We start from the raw sequence: 18580 nt of genomic DNA, 5'->3' as shown, positions 1-18580 counted from the left end.
CTTTGTTAGAATAAAAACCTTTTTTGCTCTCCTTTATATTGAGTATTTTTTTTATTCTATTTTATTTTCTTTGTTGGCTTATTAGCTATAACTATCTGTTTTCTAATCTAGTGATTGCTTTACAGTTTATAGTATACACCTTTAATTTATTACATTATGTAATCACAACTCATCACTTAAGGTATTATATTACTTTACGTACAGTGTTAAAACTTCCCCATAGCATACTTTGATTCCCCTGCCTAATAATAGTGCTATTGTTGTTATACATTTTACTTCTACATATGTTTTAAACCCCATGTGATTTAAGCAATGACATTTTAATGAGATTTAATAACAAATAGTAAGAAAAATATGTCCTAACAATGTAGTTATAGTTTTTAGCTTTCTTCATTCCTTGTATAGATACACATTTCATCCAGAATCATTTTCCTTTTGCCTGAAGGTACTGATGGAAAATTTTTTATTTAACTTGACAAACTCTTTATTTCTTTTATTTTTGAAAATATTTTTGTTAGGTATGAAATTTTAGGTTGATTTTTTTTCCTTCCAGACTTAAAAAGGTTGCTCCACTGTCTTCCTGCTTCCATTTTCTAGAAAAAAGAAAATCTTTAAGATTTTTCTCTTTTCACATGTTTTGAGTAATTTTATTATGGTGTACCTTAGTATGTTTTTCTCATGTTCCTTTTCCTTGAAATTCATTGAGATTCTTAAGTCTGTGGGTTTATCTTATTTATCTACTTAGAAAAAATTGTATTTCTTTAAAAAAACACTATCTTCTTTCTTTCTTTTTATTATATTTTAGTTTTTAATATTATTAAATCATAGCTGTGTACATTAATGTGATCATGGGGCACCATACACTGGTTTTGCAGACCCTTTGACACATTTTCATCACACTGGTTAACATAGTCTTCCTGGCATTTCCTTAGTTATTGTGTTAAGACATTTATATCCTACATTTACTAAGTTTCACATGTACCCTTGTAAGATGCATTGCAAGTATAATCCCACCAATCACCCTCCCTCTGCTCATCCTCCCCCCTCCTCCTTTTCTTCTCCCCCTACCCCCTATTCTTAGGTTATAACTGGGTTATAGCTTGCATGTGAAAGCCATAAATTAGTTTCATAGTAGGGCTGAGTACATTGGATACTTTTTCTTCCATTCTTGAGATACTTTACTAAGAAGAATATGTTCCAGCTCCATCCATGTAAACATGAAAGAGGTAAAGTCTCCATCTTTCTTTAAGGCTGCATAATATTCCATGGTGCACATATACCACAATTTATTAATCCATTCATGGATCGATAGGCACTTGGGCTTTTTCCATGACTTAGCAATTATTAATAGGGCTGCAATAAACATTCTGGTACAAATATCTTGGTTATGATGTGATATTTGGTCTTCTGGGTATATACCAAGTAGAGAAATTACAGGATTGAATGGCAGATCTATTTTTAGATCTCTAAGTGCTCTCCAAACATCTTTCCAAAAGGAATGTATTAATTTGCATTCCCACCAGCAGTGTAGAAGTGTTCCCTTTTCTCCACATCCACGCCAGCATCTCTGGTCTGGGGATTTTGTGATATGGGCTAATCGTACTGGAGTTAGATGATATTTCGAAGTAGTTTTGATTTGCATTCCTCTGATAATTAAAGATGATGAGTATTTTTTCATATGTCTGTAGGCCGTGCACCTGTCTTCTTCAGAGAAGTTTCTCTTCAAGTTTCTTGCCCAGCCTTCGATGGGATCACTTGTTCTTTTCTTGCTTATACATTTGAGTTCTCTGTGGATTCTGGTTATTAAACCTTTGTCAGAGACATACCTGCAAATATCTTCTCCCATTCGGAAGGCTGTTTGCTTGCTTTACTTACTGTGTTCTTGGCTGTGCAGAATCTTTTTAGTTAGATCAGGTCCCAGTAGTGTATTTTTGAAGCTGCTTCAATTGCCTAGGGGGTCCTCCTCATAAAATACTCACCCAGATTGATTTCCACAAGGGTTATCCCTGAACTCTCTTCTAGTTTTTATAGTTTCATGTCTTAAGTTTAAATCTTTAATCCAGTGAGAGTCTATCTTAGTTAATGGTGAAAGGTGTGGGTCCACTTTCAGTCTTCTACAGGTCACTAGCCAGTTCCCCCAGCACCATTTGTTAAATAGGGAATCTTTTCCCCACTGAATGTTTTTAATTGGCTTGTTAAAGATCAAGTAACGGTAAGTAGCTGGATTCATCTCTTGGTTCTCTATTCTGTTCCAGACATCTACTTCTCTGTTTTTGTGCCAATATGATGCTGTTTTGATCACTATCGATTTATAGTACAGTCTGAGGTCCAGTACCATGATTCCTCCTACTTTGTTTTTATTTCTGAGTAATGTCTTGGCTATTCGAGGTTTTTTTCTGATTTCATATAAAATGAAGTATTATTTTTTCAAGATCTTTAAGTATGACAGTGGAGCTTTAATAGGGATTGCATTAAAATTGTATATTGCTTTGGGTAGTATAGAAATTTTAACAATGTTGATTCTTCCCAGCCATGAGCATGGTATGTTTTTCCATTTGTTAACATTTTCAGCTATTTCTTTTCTTAGAGTTTCATAGTTCTTTTTATAGAGATCTTTCACGTCCTTTGTTAGATAAACTCCCAAATATTTCATCTTCTTTGTCACTACTGTGAATGGAATAGAGTCCTTAACTGTTTTTTCAGCTTGGGTATTGTTGGTATATATAAAGGCTTCTGATTTATGAATGTTGATTTTGTAACCTGAGACACTGCTGTATTCCTTGATCACTTCTAAGAGTTTTGTAGTAGAATCTCTAGTGTTTTCCAGATATACAATCATATCATCTGTGAAGAGCAAAAGTTTAATCCCTTCTGACCCTATATGGATACCCTTGATTGCCTTTTCTTCCCTAATTTTAATGGCTAAAACTTCCATTACAATGTTAAAGAGCAGTGGAGACAATAGGCAGCCTTGTCTGGTTCCTGATCTGAGTGGAATGATTTCAATTTAACTCCGTTCAATACGATATTGGCTGTGGGTTTGCTGTAGATGGCCTCTATCAGTTTAAGAAATGTCCCTTCTATACCAATTTTCTTAAGTGTTCTGATCATGAAGGGATGCTGGATATTATCAAAAGCTTTTTCTGCATCAATTGAGAGAATCATGTGGTCTTTGTTTTTTAATTTGTTTATGCGCTGAATTATACTTATAGATTTACGTATGTTGAACCAGCTGTGAGACCTTGGGATAAAACTGACCTGGTCATGATGTATAATTTGTTTGATGTGTTGATGGATTCTGTTTGTTACGATCTTGTTGAATATTTTTGCATCTATATTCATTGGTGATATTGGTCTATAATTTTCTTTTCTTGTTGGGTCTTTTCCTGGTTTGGGGATCAGGGTGATGTTTGCTTCATAGTACATGTTGGGTAGTCTTCCTTCTTTTTCTACATTTTGGAACAGGTTGAGTAATATAGGTACTAGTTCGTCTTTAAAGGTTTGGTAGAATTCTGTCGTGAAGGCATCTGGTCCTGGGCTTTTCTTTTTAGGGAGATTTTGTATGGTTGATGCTATTTCACAACTTAATATTGCCTGTTCAAAATTTCCACTTGATTCTGGCTAATTCTTGGAAGGTGATGTGCTTCCTTACGATTTTCATATTTCTGAGAATAAAATTTCTTGTAATATTCATTAAGGATTTTTTTGATTTCTGAGGAGTTTTTTGATTTCTGAGGAGTTTTTTGGATTTCTAGGTTAGTCAAAGGTTTATGTATTTTATTCATTTTTTCAAAAAGCCAACTTTTTAATTTATTGATCTGTTGTATAATAATATGTTTTCAATTTCATTTAATTCTGCTCTAATTTTGGTTATTTCTTTTCCTCTACTGGGTTTGGAGTTGGAATGTTCTTCTTTTTCCAGTTGCTTGAGATGTCCCATTAAGTTGTTAATTTCCTCTCTTTCCATTCTCTTGAGGAAGGCTTGAAGTGGTATACATTTCCCTCTTAAGACTGCCTTTGCAATATCCCAGAGGTTCTGATAATTCCTGTCTTCATTGTCGTTTTATTCCAAAAACTTGGCAATTTCCTTCTTAATCTCATCTCTGACCTAGCTATCATTCAGCATAAGGTTATTTAACTTCCATGTTTTTGTATGAGTATGCAGATTGCTTTGTTACTGAGTTCAAATTTTATACCATTGTGGTCCAAGAAGATGCGAGGAATAATTTCTATTTCTTTAAATTTACTGAGGTTAGACTTGTGACCTAAGATGTGATCCATTTTGGAGTATGTTCCCTGGACATATGAGAAGTATGTGTATTCAGTTTTGTTGGGATGAAAAGTTCTGTAGATGTCTGCTAAATACAAATGTTGGATGGTTAGGTTTAAATCTAAATATTTTTTGCTCAGCTTATTCTTAGAGGATCTATACAACATTGCCAAAGGAGTGTTGAAATCTCCCACTATTATGGAGCTGGAGGAAATCAAGTTACTCATGTCTGTTAGAGTTTCTCTTATAAATTGAGGTGCATTCTGGTTGGGTGCATAGATACTAATATTTGAAATTTCATCATATTGAATATTACCCTTAACAAATATGAAGTGGCCATTCTTATCCTTCCTTACTTTTGTTGGTTTAAAGCCTAGTGTGTCTGCAAATAGAATTGCAACACCTGCTTTTTTCTGATTACCATTTGCCTGAAATAAGGATGACCATCCTTTCACCCTGAGTCTATATTTATCTTTTAAGTTAAGATGTGACTCTTGTATGCAACAATATCAGGCCTGAGTTTTTGTATCCAGTCAGCTAACCTGTGCCTCTTTAGAGGACAGTTTAAGCCATTCACATTAATGGAGAATATTGATAAGTCTGGTAAAATTTTGGGTATCGAGTTTTTTGAAAGTCCAATGGACATTTTTAATCCTATCACCACTGTGGAAGTTGGAGTTTGATCAAAAGTTTCTGGGTGAGTTTACTTTTGTGGTATAGGATTGGGCTGGTCATTATGGAGCATAGGTCTGAGAATATCCTGAAGAGCTGGTTTGGTTATGGGAAATTTCTTCAACATATGAATGTCACTAAAGTATTTAATTTCTCCATCATAAAAGAAACTCAGTTTAGCTGGATACAGATCTGCAGTTCAAAGTTATTTTTCTTTAGGAGATTAAAAGTTGATGACCATCTTCCTCTGGCTTGAAAAGTTTCAGCAGAGAGATCTGCAGTCATTCTAATATTCTTCCCTTTGTAGGTAACGTATTCTTACATCTGGCTGCTTTGAGAATTTTCTCCTTCATATTAACTTTAGTGAAGTTAATTATGATATGCCTGGGGGATGTCTTATTTGATTGAGTCATGCTGGGGTTCTGAAACTGTCTGCTATCTGAATTTCAGAATCTCCTGGCATGTCTGGAAAATTCTCTTTCATAATTTAATGGAGAAGCGCCTCTGTGCCTTGTGAGACCACTTCATCACTTTCACGGATTCCAGTGAGGCAGATATTAGCTTTCTTCGAATTATCCCCAGAGCTCTCTGAGAGAATGATCTATTTTTGCTCTCTATTTCTCTTCCTCTTTGAGAGTTTGGGAGCATTTAAAGGCTTTGTCTTCAGTATCAGAAATCCTTTCTTCTGCTTGCTCCACTCTGTTACTGAGGAATTCTACTGTATTTTTCAGATCTTTGAGGGCTGCGAATTCTTGCTTCAGTGCGTCAAAATTTTTGGTGGTTTTGTCTTTAAATTTATTAAATTCTTGGGACAATGTTTGAATTTCTCCTCGAATTTCTAATTCTGACTTTTGAATTGATCCTCAAATTTCTAATTCCAAATTTTCCTCCATTCTATTAATCTTGTTTGCAATCCAAATTCTGAATTCGATTTCTGACATCTTGGCCCACTATTTATGAATGGGATCTTCAGTTACATCTGCCATATGTTTCCTTGCGGGGGTTGATCTATTCTGGTTATTCATGTTACCAGAGTTTTTCCGCTGATTCTGCCCCATGATTGTTTTACAGCATTTGATTCCCCCCCTGGAGCTTTGTTGAGAACTTGTACAGTGCTATGGCCTGAGAAACTGGGGACCTGTTTGATGTGGTGGGGCTAAGTGGTTCTGTCTTGTTTTCAGCTGGTCTTTGTCCAACCCTAGTGAAACAGTTGCTCTGGGTTGAAGTCTCAGCTGTGGAGAAATACCAGCAATTAAGTCACCCTGCCCCCTCTCCCCCCGGCAACAATTGGAAAAGGAAAATCAACCCTTCCTACAATCACACACCCAAGAGATCACTTGAATAGCCTTCAGGTGGTTGGCTCAGTTCAAAAGGTCCAAATCAATTGTCTCAGTTAGTGCCTGTCTCAGGTGGGATTGTTTAAAAGGTCTCTGGCGACTGGATTGCAAGGGTCTGGTGACAACTCAGATATGACTTGCTCCAGTGCTCTGTGAAGTCAGGAGGACCCACCCAGCAAATAGATTAGTCTGGGAAGGTTGATGCCTCCTTCCCCACCTTGCACCTGTCACACCCAGTCACTGATAGCCCCGTAGGGCTGTGACCCAGTTGCCTCTAGTGAACAGATACTCCAAGGGTTTGCACCTGCCTTAATCACAAGGAAATCTATTTCTGCTCAGCCAGGCGGCAGCACTCTGCCTCTATCCAGCAGGGGGAGGTGAGGCCTGACAACCTCGGGTGCTTGATGGAGGCTGGGAGGTATTCACTCAGTTCTAGCCCTGCCCCTGATTGATGTTACTGATAGAACAGAACAGAACAACTTTGCGGGAATTTGTTTCTGACCCTGCTAAATTACCCTACAGAAGAGAAGCTGTTTTGAGTTCCCAGAGCCTGTGCCTCAGGCCCTGTCTTTGCTCCTGCAGGTTTGTATTCGGTTAGCTATCAGTTCTAGCCTCCTGCCTTCCTTTGTCTGTAGGCTGATGATCCCTTGAGGTCTGGGTGCGTCTTAGGCTCAGTAAAGTGGTCCTCTGGGTCAGCCCTGCCCTGGGAATTTCTCAGCTCTGCGCATGCATTTTCTGGTCCCAGTGCTCCACCCAGGCCGGTACCACCTCAGGCAAACCCTTTACTCATGGGGCCTGTGTTTCCATCCCAGATCTGTTCCGTGGTGCTTGCCACCTGAGAATATGCCCACCCTCCTCTGGTTGCCCAGGGAGACTGGGGGTGTGGCCTCAGAATATCCGGGAGTGAGCCCTATTGCCAAAAACGGCTGCTGGCTCTGTGCCTCAGGGCACCGCCACTCTGGTGTGGTTTCCTCTCAGTCGACCATCCTTTCCTCATTCCCATGCCACAGAATCAGCACTGACCAGCTGCAGTCTAGGCCCTGTTTACACCCCTCAAGAAATCACCCAGGAATCTAGGTTCCTGGGGGACAGGCCTCCTTACATCAGAGTGAGAGTGGAGGGGAATTCTGGTAGCTCAGAATTGTAGGTAGAGAACATATATAGTTTTATAAAGTTTTATGTCTGGCAGGAGAATGCTGTGGCCCTCTAGTAGGGGAGGTATGTCCAGTTTTTAGAGGGTCTCTCCCGTGAAGTGTAATGTGAGGACCTTTGAACTCTGCCCGTTTGTTTGTGGGTCACTCCGAGTCGTTCTCATGGGGTAGGGGACTCCTGTCTGCTTGGAGATGGATTTTGTACCTTTTGTTTGTATCCTTGGGGTCACAGCTTGCCTCAGTAGGGTTGATGTACTTTCTTCAACCTTCTCTCTTAGTGCAGCTCAAACCCACCAGATTACTTGCTAAATTTCTGTCCTTTAACTCTCCTGGACGGGAGCCTCTGTAGAAAGCTGGCTTCAGTCAGCCATCTTGTCTCTGCCCTCAATCTCTTCTTTCTTTCTTTTGGATACTTCAATTACAGGCATATTAGATCATCTGATGTGGTCCCACTCATCACCGATCTTTCTTCGTTATTTTTCTTTCTCTGTTTTTGTTTTGAGTCATTTTAAATTCTGCATTTTAGTTCAGCTCTTTCATGGTATTCAAGCTCACCAATCCTTCCTTTTGCAATGTCTAATCTTTTGATTTTTTGATTTTTAATCTTTCTTATGGTTCATATTGCTCTTTTCTTTGAATACTTGGTAATTTTCGACTCAATGGCAAAGACTATGGACTTTACCTCATTGGGTGCCAGATGCTTTTTGCATTCATTTAAATATTCTTGAGCTTTTTCTAGAATGAGTTTGTATTGCTTGAAGACTGTTTGATCCTTTTGAGTGTTGATTTTAAGATTTGTTTAAAAGGACCAGAAAAGTGTTTGATCTATTCATTGTCCTCACTTCTGAGATAAGATCCTTATAAATACTCTACCTACTCAACAGTGGTGGGAGCAGGTGTGTTTGCCAGCCTGGTGTTAGTGCCAAGTTCTTTCCCCAACCATGGATAGTTTTCTCACATAAACACACTGATAACTACTTTATTGAATAAGTAAAGGAAAGTCTCTGCACATCTCTGCTGTTCTCTGTCTGTGCAGCTGCCATCTCTTATATGCTGCCCAGTAACTTTCAACCACCTTGATCTATCCAGATTTTTTTCTTCAATTCCCCCAGTGGGAAGCTCTGTTGCAATCTCAAACTCCATGTGATGGCCTGGAATCTCCTGGACATCTGGAATAATCTTGGGCCTTACATGATTTTTTTCCCTTTTCTCTCAGGGATCACTCTTTCATTACCGATATCCCATTGTTTCCTATATATATTTTTTGTTTTATTTATTTGTTTATTGATCCTGACATCCTGTTCCTGATATGCTATTTTGGCTGAAGGTGAAAGTTTAATCATCTGTGTTTTAAAACTAATTTGTTGTTCAGTCTTACCAAAGATGTATCAAATTTATTACCCTTTTAAAATAATCCACATTTGGCTTTCTCAAGTCTCTTTATTCATAAATTTGTTATTTGTATATTTATTTGCTTCATTATTAATTTTTACCCAGATTTGTTATTTCCTTTTTTTAGTTTGGCTTACTAGCTTTACATACATTAAACATAAACTGCAGAGATTCCCACCCATGTTAAGCTCTTGTCTGACATACAGCATAAGAAAGTTCTGAGGGAGTTTCTTGCAGAGCAATAAAGCACTCTGTGATAATGCTAACCAAACAATATCTGCAAAGACCAAAAAACATGAAAACTCCACATAAAGCCTACCACAAATAAAGTACTCAGGTGGCAAGGTTTCTATTTTTGAATTAGGTCATGGTCAGTTATAAGTAAACAGAGTCCAGGGCTGAACCAAAATTACAGTCAAATTGTGGAGCTGGTGCATTTACATGACAACATAATGAATCTACACTCTACTTTGTCCTGTACCATGGAGGCACAAAGATGATCACTATTCAAGGGATTTGGAAGATGGAGAACTAGACTATCAGAAGCTGAGATGATAAAGAATGACTTCATGGAGTGGGAAATATCTTAATATTGTAGAACTGGATGCAACCTTTGGTAATAGAATACTTGAGTTTCTTTAAGAATACTTCATAAGAAAATAGCCCCTGTACCGCAGGTATAAGAGTTTGTGATTCTTTTCTTAGTTGTTCTGGGTTCTTTCTCACAAACCTCTAATGCTATGGTCTCCAACCCCTGGGATGGACCAGTACTGGTCAGTGGCCTATTAGGAACTGGGCTGCACAGCGGTAGCTGAGCACTGGGTGAGCCAACCAAGCTTCACCTGTAATTTACAGCTGCTCTCCATCACTCCCATCACCACCTGAGCTCCATCTCTTGTCAGATTGGCAGCAGCATTATATTTTTATAGGACTGGGAACTCTACTGTGAACTACACATGTGAGGTATCTAGGTTGTACACTCCTTATGAGAATTGAATGCTTGGAGGTGAAGCTGAGGTGGGTTCCCACTGATTCTGCCTTTTGGTGAATTGTGTGATTATTTCATTGCATATTCCAATGTAATAATAATTTTAAAGAGTGCACAATAAACGCCATGTGCTTGAACCATTCTGAAACCAGACCCCCACCTTACACCTTACATAGAAAATTGTTTTCTATGAAACTGGTCCCTGGTGCCAAAAAAGGTTGGGGACCACTGGGCAACAGTGGTCAACATTTCTAGGCCCTCTGGTACTAGCACTGTTCCCTAACACAAATATTGAGTCACTGATGCTTACATTCTCAGACTCTCCCCAACTGCCTCTCCTTTCCTACACAATTCAACAATTTGGGCTTGATTTCTTGGTCATAGAGAATTACAGAAGTTTCGTGAGGAAGTAAAGGTCACATAATTCAGTGCCATTAATTCAAGCTAACCTTATTTGTACCCCAACCACAAAAAAGTGTATTTGTTTTATTCCTATTCATGGCGAAAGTCTCAGATAAACCCAGCGTGTTGTTGTGCATTATGGGAGGTGCTGGGGTTAATATGGCCATCTTCACGGAGCTCGGTCTAGCAGAGAAGCTTTACAAACCAAAACATCCAGTAATGATGTACTTTCATTGAATTTTCATGAATGCCCTGCTGATATGTGTGTATATATCTGCTGAGATTTGTTAAACAGTCTCACTATGGCTTTTCCCATTGATGCTACATTTGTTGGGGTACAAATGTCGTCAGCAGTAGTAACTGGAAAGGACCACTTGGCTTAGTCTTTACAAGTTCCCTGCACTTAAGTTAGCAGGGTTGAATCACAGCAGGGCAAGAAATAAAAGTCAATACTAGAAGTAGAAAAGAAAGTATTGGGGCTCGGCGCCCGTAGTACAGTGGTTATAGCACCAGCCACACATACAGAGGTTGGCAGGTTCACTGGTAGGTTCAAACCTACCAGGTATGAACAACAATGACAACTGCAACAAAAAAATAGTTGGGCATTGTGGCAGGTGCCTGTAATCCCAGTTACTCGGGAGGCTAAAGCAAGAGAATGACTTAAGCCCAGTAGTTTGAGGTTGCTGTGAGCTGTGATGCCATGGCACTCAGGTGAGGCTGACATAATGAGACTGTCTCAAAAAAAAGGAAAGCATTGATCTATTTTTTTCTGTAGGTATTCTCTAATTTAATTTACTTTCAGGTTAGTGAAATACAGCGAAACAATCCTAAGTATATCACAATTCTATTGTCTAAGATGTGTGGTGTGGGTGTAAGTATTTATTATTCTGCATATATGATAATAGATGGCATTTATTAAATGCTATTCCACACCATGTGCCATGTGTTTTGTATGTACAAATACTCCTCAGCACATGTGGGGATTGGTTCCAAGACTGCTGCAGATACACAAAATCCACAGATGCTCAAATCTCTTATTTAAAATGGCATAGAAAATGCAAAGTTATAGATAGGTAAGAGAAACAAGTTCTAGTCTTCTATATATCCACAGAAGCACAACCATAGATAACAATAATACACAGTTTCAGTAGCTAGAAAGAGGATATTGAACATAATCACAAAGAAGTGATAACTGTTTGAGATGATGGCTGTGCTGTTGACAGGCACCGTGGATAGGGTGGAGCCAGGGTTTGAATGAGGGAAGTTAGGTCCCACCACCACAGGCTGTGCTGCACTGTTCACTGTTCACACCTGGGGCTATCAGGTGTGAACCACAGATGCAGATATTGTCAGCCAAAGAGACCACCAGTGTGTCTGGCCATATTATTTGAATGTAAAACAGGTTTCCTCTGCAGTAGTGTTGCTGAGAGAAAAAAATATTTATGTTAACATAAAGAAGCTTCACTTACTGGGTATAGCTACTGTGAAAAATTATGTCTATTCTCTCAGTAAATAGATATACACCTGACCAATAGGAGTATATATGTATACATAGTAAATATTAGCTACAAATTTATTGTCTTAACTAACTTCTTATAAATTGATCATAATGCTTCAACAATTTAAAAGAGACACAATTTTGCCTGGACTAGTGGCTCGTGCTTATAATCTTAGCACTCTGGGAGGCTGAGGTGGGTGTATCACATAAGCTCAGGAGTTTGAGACCAGCTTGAGCAAGACCAAGATCCCCATCTCTACTAAAAGTAGAAAAACTACCTGGACGTGATGGTGGGCACCTGTAGTCTCAGCTACTTGGGAGGCTGAAGCAAGAGGATCTCTTGAGCCTAAGAGTTTGAGGTTGCTTTGAGCTATGAGGCTATGGCACTCTACTCAGAGGGATAAAGTGAGGGTCTGTCTCAAATAAATAAGATACAATTTTAAAGGTAACATTTTAAAAAACAACAATTTTTCTCTATATATGTACATATATGTCTGTATATACATATATATTTATAGAAATTATGTGTTTTTGCTTCACTGAAGACTTGTAACACCTCATGACACAGCCATGGTCATCATCTTTATTTCATATGTTTGTATATATGTGTATTTATATACATACATATGTATGTGTATATATGTACACGCATACTATCTATCATCTATATATATAGAGAGAGGAAGATTCCAGGTGTGAATTGGAATGTGTACATATATATATATACACACACTATATATATATACTTATATATACATAATATACACTGTGTATATATACATAAATATGTATGTATGTGTGTGTGTGTATATATATATATAGACACATCCCAATTCACATCTGGAAAGTGAAAACAGTGCTTCCTTCCATGCACAGTTTGTTTTTGAAAGGGAAGAATTTCACCTTAGAAGAGCCCTCTCCTGTGAACATTTCTTGCCCATTTTCCAGAACAAAATGAATTCTCTTTCTAAATACATTGCTTGCATCTCTAAAATAGGTCCATTTTCATGCTGTCATATACAAAAATCCACTGTGCATACCTCTCCCTTTCTGGAGCTAAGTAAAATCCAAGGGACCTTAGTCTGGAGGACTCTGCTTGAATGTGGCAGCTGCTCAAGAAATGTCAGTATGTGTCTGAATGTTTCTTTCAAAGTGAACCTTCTTCTGGTAAATAAAAGTCAATTTTTGCCCCATATTGCTTTCCTTTCAGATGATACCCTTCATGAACACATTCCAGTCTTTCAGAGAATGAAGGATAAGTGTGAAGATGGGTATATTTACTTTATATTTATTGCATGTTTTCATTTATTTTTAGACAAGTTGGTTCAATACATGACTTTCCCCAGGCAGAGAGGCTGATGGAATGGGACAGGAATGGAGGTAAATCAGGCTGTCGCCCACATGCTCTGTGAATGCTGGCAGCCAGCCAGAGTTCAGGCCTCAATTAAGCAGATTAGGTCAAAGAAAGTACAAATGCAAACCCAGGCAAATTACCAAAAATTGCTGTTAGTCCAGCATTTTAACATGCTGGATTTTGGCATATAAGCTGTTCCCCAAAATACTAAGGGAGAGACTCAGGAGAGCAAATCCCCTGGTCAGTTCCAAATCTATCTGTGTGAATTTTAGAGATGCAGCCCCCAATCTGAGGCTTTCTCCCTTGTGCAAGACAGGAGAGCCCCCGAGACTGTGCATGTGTGCATGTATGTGCGTGTGTAAGTTCACGGGTGCAGGCATGTGTGCACACTGCAAATTCATCATGTCAAAGACAGCACTTGCTCTGCAGGCCTCGTTAGAATAACCACATCACACAATGGTTTCTTTCTAAATAAACAGACAAGGAGAGCTGAATGATAAGGCCCTTGTCGGGTATACTGGGCCAAATTCAATCATCAGCCCCTGAACAGACAACCAGCCTTCTATGTCAGTGGGCTTGGGAGAAGATAGCATCTCTCCTGGGCACAGGCCCCATAATTGCATTTCATTCTTGACTCCTGCAAAATAATGACCTTCTCCTCCCATGGTTTGAAGAACACATGGGAAGGAAATAGGTCTGAGCTAACTGGCCCAGAAATTCTAACCAGATGATGGAAAAATATTTTGTCAAAGTGAGAGTTCTTTGAATTTTTAAAAGCCCCGCATAATCTAATAAACAGTGTTTCCAGAAAGAGTCCAAAATGGGGCCAGCCAGACTACCCACCACTATTTCTATATCCTTTGGCTGGTTCTTTCATGTCAATGGACGCAGAGAAGATTCCCAAATACAATGTTCCTTCCTAGTCTTCCCTGGTTTCTCTTTTTGGACAAGAGTATAAAAGGCTTTTTCCTCTTCAGCAAAGCAGTAAGTGACACAATTGAAGGAAAAAAATACCTTGCAGAACTGCATTGTATTTTTAAGTTTATTAAATAAACCAAACAAAGAAAAAAAGAAAATGATTTTAAGAAGTGTATAGGCTACTGTTGGTTTGTGGAGGTGTTGGCTAGTTGTTTAGTTCCCTAAGTAATTGACCTCTTTGATTTCCTTTTTTATTGTTTGTTTTCACTTTTGTCCACAACCATCTCTTCAAACCAGGAAGTCCTAAAAGCACCAAGACTCCAGAAGTTGACGCTTTTGGATAAGACTGTGGATGAGGGGCAGGGAGGAAAGAGGGCTTTACATTTAACATCTCCTGAGTTACCTTGGAATCACCGTGATGTCTGGTTTTCTGGCTTTCCAAGGAATGCGGTCCACCAGAGCAAAGGCGCTGACCAGTGCCCATGCAGTCCGTGGTGTGCTTTGTTTTGGCAAATCCTTCCTCCTGACCTTATGACCTCCTGACTATTATGCTACCCAGATATCCATATATATCCTTTGCCTGGACAAGCTGGCAGGGGACAAAGCTGCACTCTATATTTATCTCCTGTTCATTTCAAAAAATGTTCCTTCCTGAACTGCAACTAGTTGAAAGTGACTTTATGGTAAGACTAATTCACATAAAAGTGAGAATGACTGGTACTCTTTTGAGGGATATCACTCAAGTAATTTGTTTATATATTAAAAATAGGGATATTGACTTCTTAGAGTGTTACATTTTCAAAGCTTTACATAATCTATCGCTTGTGTCCCTAGGTTCCAATATTAGACTCAAATATGTTATCACTATGTTAACCCAAGGGGGAAAATCTTTGTTGGTAATATTCTAAGGACTGTGATAGATAAATAAGACCTCTCCAAGGGCTTCTATCGTATCATGTTGGAAACCAATCACTCAGTTAACTCTCTATTCCTCTATCTAAACCATGACCAACAGCTGAATGCCCTCTGAAAAGGTGCCTTTGTAGAATGCTTCCTTTGCATGGGAGATGGCGCATATGGATGCCAACACAGGTGGGATCTTATCTACAAAGTAAACCAAAAAGGGCGTAATTAATCTCCATATCCATTATCTGCTTGATGAAAACTTTACCAAAGGTTTCCACATTTGATCCTCTGTGTGAGACGTGAACACAGAAGGGGAACAATGAAGCAGCTATTGGCACAGGAAGGGGCTTTAGTGGACTCCTGGAGCTCCTGTGGGTATGAAACTGCACAAGACAGAGGTGGAGGTTGAGGTGAAATGAGACCCTAGAACCTAACAGCAATGACCAAGATAGTATGGGTTAGCATTCAAAACGTCAGTGATCCATCTGGTTTTCTTGGTGGAAAACTCATTTATCTTGACCTAAGGCAGGAAGTGAGAAGGAGGCAACAGACACCAAGACAAAAGAAAACGTAATCATTTGAGGAAGGAAATTCAATGCACTCCAGGTGCCTGTAGTGTAAACATATCAGAAAAACTCCCAGGAGGTTGATGGAGCTCATGTGTGTCAACAGAGCTGTGATATCCTCCACCGTTCTCTGGAAGGCTAGTGAAACCCAGTGCAGGTTGCCATCGTCGCCAGACTCTAAGGAGGAAGAAATGAAGAAGGATTAGAACCAGGGAGGAGGAGGGATGCTCCCAGGAATAATTTTCAAGAACATCTTAGGAGTACAGCTTCAGTGGGGACCAAAGATGGGGAGCAAATAGCTTGGAGAAGTAATATTTATACTATCAGTATGGGACAGAAAGTTTTGAATCAGAGTTCTCAGCTTTGTTCCCAACTATTTCAAAGGACCGCTTCTGGTGTTGTCTATTGCTATTGTGCAAGCTCCAGTTTCCTGCAAAGCCTCAGTGCATCATGTACTATGATGTCTGTGTTCTTTAATGCCCGAGATAACTATTCCCCACACAGGAAGGAAGTCACTAATGGAAATCCCTTTGGCTTTACCGGATAGCAAATAAAACACATGTATTCCTTCTGGTAGAATTGGTTTGAAGCAATATTACTTAAAAAGACTCTGTAAAGGACAAAGGTAGATTGACACTTACATTTTACTGAGTATTCTAGAAAGATGATGAGCTGTCAGGATCCTGCAGATGTCTTGTCTCTTCCTAGAGCCTATGAAGTCCCTCTTCCCCTCCCAGGCCATCTGGTGTTCATATTACACTTTCATGTGGTTTTTCACTCATGATACCAGGTCCTCACCCACACTCTTTCATGCCAGGAATTTCATACCAGCAATGTTGGGCCCACCCCTTCCATTGCTTCTGTCACATATTTCTTGAAGCATAAAGATGTCCCTGAACAAAAAAGTGTTTCTCTCCCTGTCTTTTTTCTTATTTAAAGCAGCTAGGTATGAAATCAACCATTGTACATAAACTGTGTACATGTTTTATTTGTTCATTCATGAGTACTAGCTGCTGTTTGTGTGTTCTTGGTAAAATTATTCTCCTCTCTATTTGTGTCAACAATGTCCACTTTCTGTTGTACCCTATTTAAAGATAGAAAGTATATTCCTTCGCCAGTAATTTTATTTTTTTTTAAAGGGATAGATAGAAATATTCCCTGAGATGCAGAGAGAAAATATGGGCGCTTGTATATTTATATACATATACAAAAATGTACCCTTGTATTTATATACACACATAAAAGTGCATGTGATGAATATACTTATGTGTATGTATACATATACACATATCTGTATGCCTATTTTAATATGCTTTTTTATTTTGTACATTTTCAGAAGAATTTGTAGAGTAGCATAGTGCCAAGATATGATTTATGTTTGGAACTATTTTTGCTAGAGGTGCATGAGCAGACACTGTCTACACCATCATGTCTAAGTACCATTTGACAATGAAGCAATGGTGCCAATGATTTCTTGCTTTTTGGTGTTTCCAAAAGTTGCTATTTAATTACAATGTAATTTTCAATATTGTTTCTTGATAAATAAAAGATAATTCACAATAACTCCCATTCAGCAATCTCTACTTTAGTAAGGTAGGTTAAGACAGAGAACAAGAGAGATTGGAGGATGCCGCGATGTGACAGAAACTCGGAGTCAGTGATATGTGAAAGATAAATGGATAAAGCATCCCCCCCTTTTCTTCTTGGTATTTATTCACTGCATGGTCAGATTTTCAGGGAGATTGGACAGTCTCTCCAATACCTTTACTGTGGAGCTCAACTCATGGTGTGCACAACAAGGCTGTGTTTAGATGGGTTGATGGTTTGTGTGGAGCCCAAGGCTGGAGTTGAGGTTGTCCAGGTCAGAGACTGGATGGAGGTACAGCGTGTGCCTGATGTGAAGGCCCTTGTGTGATCTGAGCAACAATGCCAGGGAGGAGGATTTCTTTTCCTTCTAAGCCCTCCTCCAGAGAAACTTTCATCAGACTAGCACTCACCATAGCTGTGGGACTTGCATTTCCTGGAATGGTGAATGTTCTAGACCACCAGATGCTTGTTGGGCTGGGGACATTCTGGGCTCCTTCCAGTATCTTCTGCATTGACTTCCCTTGCTCCAGACTTCCTCGATTTGTCAGCCACAAAGGCAACGGTTCCCAAAATAGAGCATTTTTGCCAATGGTTAATAATCCTGGCATTTTCTCTGTAAAGTGACGGTAAAGGAAGGGTGGCTACAGTGTTTGGAGGTGGTTGGGTAGATAAGAAAGGCAACCTGTTGATCCGGATATGGGGTCACCGTATGAGCAGAGGGAAAAGGCTGAAAAGAAATGACATCAAATGTTAATAGTATGGCAAGATGATAGGTGATTTTATTTTTTTCTTTGTACTCTATAGATTCTCTATAATGAACATGTATTTCTTTTAAACCAGGAGAATATGTAATGTTAAAATTTTTTGTACCAAAAACCTGAATACAGTAAAGTACTTTAAACAAGTATGCACTAAGGTATAGAAACTCTAAAGAAACCAAGGTTGGCAACAATCACAGAAGGTAATTTTATTCAAATTCAGAATAGGAGTTATCTCATTTTCAGATATTCACAGGATAGAAGAGCAAGACTAAACTGTGTTCACGGATGAGGAAAGATAGCTTTTGTTTTCTCTGCCTCAGATGGTTTCTCTCTCCTTAACCAAGATTACATTTCCAGAATATCTACTTCTCCGTTTCTCCTGCCTTTTATTTTTCCACGGTTGCAATCTCCCGTAATTACGGGAAGACATTTTTTTCTTGGAGCAGCCTCTCTGAGATTAGCCAGTTTGGAGCCAACCTGAGTATTCCCAGTTGATGCTAATAATCTTCTCTGTAGGAATTTAAGTTTTCAGGACATTCAGCTCTGCTGTGAGACTTAAAACAGCTGGAAAATGCATGTTTTGAGTTTTTTGTGTTTTTTTTTTTTTTTTTTAGCCCTGATGGTATTTGAATCCACTGTTAAATAGTACTTAATACCTGTTTTTTTTTTTTTTTTTTTTTGCATCTTACTTTCTTGTGCTTCAATAATTGCCACCATAATTAAAAGCAGTTATGGATTCCTGAAATGTAATTCCAAATACCTTATTCCAGTGAGTCAA

The sequence above is a fragment of the Nycticebus coucang genome, chromosome 2 (assembly GCF_027406575.1).
Source record: "Nycticebus coucang isolate mNycCou1 chromosome 2, mNycCou1.pri, whole genome shotgun sequence".
In the NCBI taxonomy this organism is placed as follows: domain Eukaryota; kingdom Metazoa; phylum Chordata; class Mammalia; order Primates; family Lorisidae; genus Nycticebus; species Nycticebus coucang.
Note: the sequence above shows the minus strand (reverse complement) of the source record.